Source organism: Octodon degus, unplaced genomic scaffold, assembly GCF_000260255.1.
Source record: "Octodon degus isolate 3935 unplaced genomic scaffold, OctDeg1.0 scaffold00010, whole genome shotgun sequence".
NCBI lineage: Eukaryota > Metazoa > Chordata > Mammalia > Rodentia > Octodontidae > Octodon > Octodon degus.
In genome coordinates, this window is record NW_004524586.1 from 5,048,435 (window position 1) to 5,053,952 (window position 5,518).

Genomic DNA, 5,518 nt, shown 5'->3' on the forward strand with positions numbered 1-5,518 from the left:
TGAGTAGAGAAACTTCCCTGGCTAAATTGCCTAGACTGGCCTGGATTCCTGATCTTCCTGCCTCAGCCTCTTCCGTAGCTGGGATCACAGGTACTGTGATAGTATTCTGTACTATCAGGGTGGGCTGCACCAAAAATTTTCCTGAGGACTTGGGTGTGTTAATTCACAATATGTTTTTTTTTTTTTTCTGGCGGAACTGGGGATTGAGCTCAGGTCCTTGTGCTTGCCAGGCAAGTGCTTATTCCACTGAACTATCTCCCCGGCTCCTGCAATATGTTTTCTGGGGTTCAAAGATAAGTCAGAATCCTATTCCAGAAGGGGTTTAGGCTGCTTGTAGAGACGGGCACATACAGTACTGAATGTTTATAGGTAAGCGAGTCTACCTTGGTTGGCAACAGATCAGAAGTCCAGCAGCTAATTCAACTGCTCGTGGGAAACTGACAGGTAAGCCGGCACCACAGCCTCCGTCACCCTGACGATATAGTGAAAACACACGACTGAAACCCACACACTCTCGCTAGAAACTACTGCAATGGGAAATCCGGCTGGGTGCAGTTTGCTCCAAGTGAAACTAGCTTTGTTCTGTTTGCAGTTAGCTCGTACTGGTGGACGGGAGAAAGACCCAGAGATTATCTGCCCTGATTCAAACACTGCCTGAGACACCTAATACCCAGGTTAGATGTTCTGCTTGAGCCAACAAAAAGGCCTCCTGGCCCACTATATTTTTGGTAGGCAGCGACAGTGACCCTTGCAGAGAGCCTTCAGTGATAATAAGCAGCCAGCTGGCCACGCTTGCCCTAGGTTTGCCCAGGCCGAGGGGACAGAACTCGGCCTTCAGCCTGCTACGAAAGTTCTACCATGAAGCTACAACCTCAGGAGCTTGTCTCCCGCCCTTCCCTCTTCCCGCCCTCTTTTTTTTTTTTTTTGGTGGAACTGGGGATTGAACTCAGGCCCTTGCACTTGCCAGGAAGGTGCTTATTCCACTGAGCCATCTCCCTGGTCTTTCTCTCCCTCTTTTTATGGTGCCAAATTTAGGTTTCACATTTGAGTCAGGAAAATTAAAAATGAAGGGTGAGAAAGTGGAGCAACGTGGGCTGAATAAGAAAAATGAGTCAAGTCACACCCAGGAACAGCAGGCTGTCATGAAGAAAGCCAGGCCAGCCTACGTTTTCGTGACACTGCCAGAAATACTCTGCAAGGACAAAGGTTCCGTGACGTTCACCATCACCCCGCTCCTAGAAGAGCGGCAGAGCAGCCCCTTTCCCGCTCCTCTGTCCCAAGTACCCTCCCGCATGGTGTTCCCAGTCAAGCGTCTCAGAAGTAGATTAGCCGCTTCTCACATGCCCCGCTAGCCTGCGGAGCAGCAGTCACTTCTGTGTCATGTTAAGGATGCACTAATGTACTTGCCCTAAGTCACACGTCACCCATCAGTCTGTCACACACCTGGAACTCAGACACACATCTATGAAGCTCACCAGGTAACATGTTCACCGGGCCAGGGTGCTTCCTTCATGTCTAGTGTCGAACACAGCCTCAGGCATGTAGACAGGTTCTCCGTATTGACACTGGTTCATTTGCTTTTCCTTTTTTGAGACAAGAGTATGTAATCCAGGCTGGCCTTGACCTGACTAGGTAGCCTAAACTGGCCTTGAACTGGCACACACACCGGCCTCAGCCTCCTGAGCGCTAGAATTACAGGCATGTACTACCATACCCGGCAATTTCCAGGACTCCTTCGCCAAAGAATGACAGACATATGCAAAGCTGAGTAGTTTTAAGAATCTCTGCACTCTAGGCTCAGTAAAAACACACCTGTAATCCCAGCACTCAAGAGGCTGAGGCAGGAGAATTCCAGACCGGCCTGGGATACATAGTGAATTCAAGGCAGTTTGTACAATATAGAAAGATACTTTTTTTTTTTTTTTTTTTTTTGTATTTTTAGGGAAGGGTCTACAGGGTGTTCAGGGTCTCACTACTAGATTGGACTCATAGTGACTCACTTGTCTACAGCCTCCCAAGAGCTGGGATTACAGGAGTGTGCCACCATGCCCAGTCTCAATAGCAGTCTCCCCAGGGGTGGGGTGGGCACAGTAGGCCCAGGGATTGACAGCCCCCACCCCCACCCCCACCAGCCCCTACGCCTGCTTGCAGGCGCTTTAATCCACTGAGCTATTTGGTGGGCCCTTTTTTTTTCTGGCAGTGTCTTCCTATGTAGTTCAGCCTGGCCTTGACCTTGCTCAAGTGGCCCAGGGTGGCCTCAAATTTATAGGGATCTTTCTGCCTCAACTGTCCCAGTGCAGGGATTATAGGCATGTGCTACCACCCCAGCAAAAAAAAAATTTTTTTTTTTTTTTTTTTTTTTTTTTTGCAGAACTGGAGATTGAACTCAGGTCCTTGTGCTTGCCAGGGAAGCACTTATTCCACTGAGCCATCTCCCCAGCCCCCCAAATTTTTTTTTGTTTGGTTACGGGGAATTGAACTCAGGACTTTGTGCTTACTCTGCAGACACTGAGCCACTGAGCTAAGATCCTGTCTTGGAGAAAAATTTTCTTTGCAGCACTGTGCATGTCTATAATCCCAGTATTTGGGAGGCTGAGGCAGGAGGATTGACATGAATTTGAGGACAGCCTCGGCTACATAGTGCATGTAAAGCCAGGCTCAATTACAGAGTGAAACCCTGTCTCGAAACCAAAAAACTATAGTTTTTAAATATCTATCAGTAGGAACTGATAAAACAACCTACAGCAAAGCATTTAGCATACGAGCAGATATTTAGTCAATACTTAACAGAAAACAATCACAGATATGTTATAACATGTAACAGGAACATTAGCATGTACTAAGCACTTAAGTATTTCTCCCTCACATTAGTCTTATGAAGTCCTACTATTAAGATGAGGAAACACAGTTGGAAAGACAAACTGTCAACAGCCTAGTTTAAGTTTTTGGGTCCCAGTTTTGGGTCATGCTAGTGACTAAAGCCCTCAGAGCCTCCTGCCTGTACATAAGCCCACCATCAGCTGCAACACCAGGCTGACGGCCCCCCGCCAGGATGCCTTCAGGGCGGGCCTGGTAAGGCAAGAGGGTCTGGGGATCGAGCCACAGAATGCTGAGCCTGACTGCTTTGCTGCGGCAGGCCCCAACACCAGCCTGATCTGTTATGATTCTGTAAAGTCACTAGTCAGAGAAATTGCCCAAAGGGGACAAGGGATCTCTGTCACTGTTTTCTCTAGTACTGGGAATTAACCCTAGGGCTTCAGCCATGCTGGGGTATAGCTCCGCAGTAAAACATGTGCTCAGTACACACAAAGGCCTGGGTTTGATCCCTAGTACTGCAGACACAACAAAACAAAATGATTTTAACCTTTTTGTTTTTTTGATACATGCAGTTCAGGCTGGCCTTGAGTTCACTTTGTAGCCCAGGCTGGTCTCAGACTCACAAGGATATTCCTGCCTCAGCCTCCCAGTGAGCGCTGAGAATTTATGTGGGTCACTACACTCACTTTTTTTTTTGCACCAGGAATCAAACTCAGGGCCTTGAGCTTGCCAGGTAGGTGTTGTGCTACTGAGCTACATCACTGGCCCCACAATAAAACAAAATGAAAAATTGTATGTGGGTCTAATTATTATAATAGTTTTCAATTAAAAAAGGAGACATAGAGGCCTAGCAACTTGCAGACACAGAGGCAGGTGGGCCACTTCTAGAGCCCACCAGTGCTGCCAGCTCATGGACATCTCAAGTAACAGCTCAAGAGCCCTTTGTCTGGGCAGAGCTGCAAGATGTAATCCCAGCGCTCCGGGAGGCTGAGCAGAGGATCAAAGTGCAAGCCCAGCCTGGTCAGTTGGAAATTTAACAAGACCTCGTCTCAAAGTACAAAAACGGATGGGGATGTAGCTCAGTGCGGAGGCCCTAGGTTCAATCCCTAGTCTCCTGGCTCTTCCCAATAAGCAAATAAAAATTTTAAAAAGAGCCATCTCGTGTTCATCTTTGCTTCATTTTCTGGTCTTTTCCCCTCTTCTATCCTTTCATCTCCAAATTTATAATCTTATTTCTCATTCAGCACTATATTAGGGCTGCTCTTTGCCTGGGAATCTTCATTTCATTTATCCAATTTTTCCTTTTTTGCATTTTAGGGAAGGGTCTACAGGTTGCTCAGGGTCTCACTACTAGATCAGGTTTGTAGTGATCCACCTGTGTTCCACCTCCCAAGTGCTGGGATTATAGGCACGCACTACCACGCCATCTCAGTGCCATCTCAGCATGCCCTGGGCGTGGGGCCAGCACAGCACACTGGGATTGAAGCCTGGCTGCTGTGTCTGCCTAAGCAGGTACTTTATTTGGCCAGCCCTTATCCAAGTTTTTTGTCATGTCCTAAAGCATTCTCTGGCCACTTTACCTGATAGTGCACTGTGTCTCTTTTCAGTCCACATGTAACAAATACTCCCACTATGTCAATAACAATGTTTACTAAGCTCTTCTCCCAAGTGCTCACTCCACCTGGACGACCAGGGATATCTTAGGATTTCCACTAACCCACAAAGTGCCTAAATCAGGAGTGCACTCAAAGTGCCTGTCCCGGGGCTTCGCACCTGCGATGCACAAGTACTTAGAACACCAAAATACAAGAAACTGGCAATCAGGTTGTGTCCAGAGCAAGCAGCCAGCTCTTATGTGGCAGTTGATGGAGAACAGACAGCTGCTCGAAAGTCATGACATGATTTAGATGTGTTTCCCTGTCTGAAAATTCTTTTAGTAAAAATTTTTGGTTCTGGCTTTTCTAGTTTTTTTGAGACAGGGTCTATGTAGTTTAGATTGATCTTTGACTCAGTCCAGGGTGGCCTCGAACTCAAACCCTCCTGCTTAGCCTCCCAAGTGCTAGGATTCCAGGCATGCACTACCACACTTAGCTATTTTGAGACAGGATTTCACTCTCTAGCTCAGGCTGGCCTGAAACTTGTGGGGATCCTGCTGTCTCAGTCTCTTAGAGTGCTGGAAGCATGCTACCATACCTGACCTGTATTTTTTTATTTTTTTAGCAGAACTGGGGATTGAACTCAGGCCTTTGCACTTACGAGGCAAGTGCTTATTCCACTGAGCCATCTCCCCAGCCCTAAAAACATACTTTTAGTGACAGAAGGAATAGGCCATTTCCAACATTATAGTTTTGTTTGCTGGTGTCTCTAAAAGAGAAGTTATGTAATTCAGGAGGATGAAATCCACTGAAGCATTCATTAGAATAATGATTTTTTTTTTTTTTTTGTATTTTATGGAGAAGTCTGTAGAGTGTTCAGGGTCTCACTACTAGATCAGGATTGCAGTGATCCACCTGTTTACAGCCTCCCAAGAGCTGAGATTATAGGCGCACGCCACCATGCCCAGTCTCAATTGCTGGATCAGTGCGCCCTGGGGGTGGGGCTGACAAGGCAGGCCCGGGGATCATACCCTTGGACCCTGTGTCTGCTTGCAGGTGCTTTAATCCGCTGAGCTGTTTGGCTGGCCCCCTATTATTTATTTATT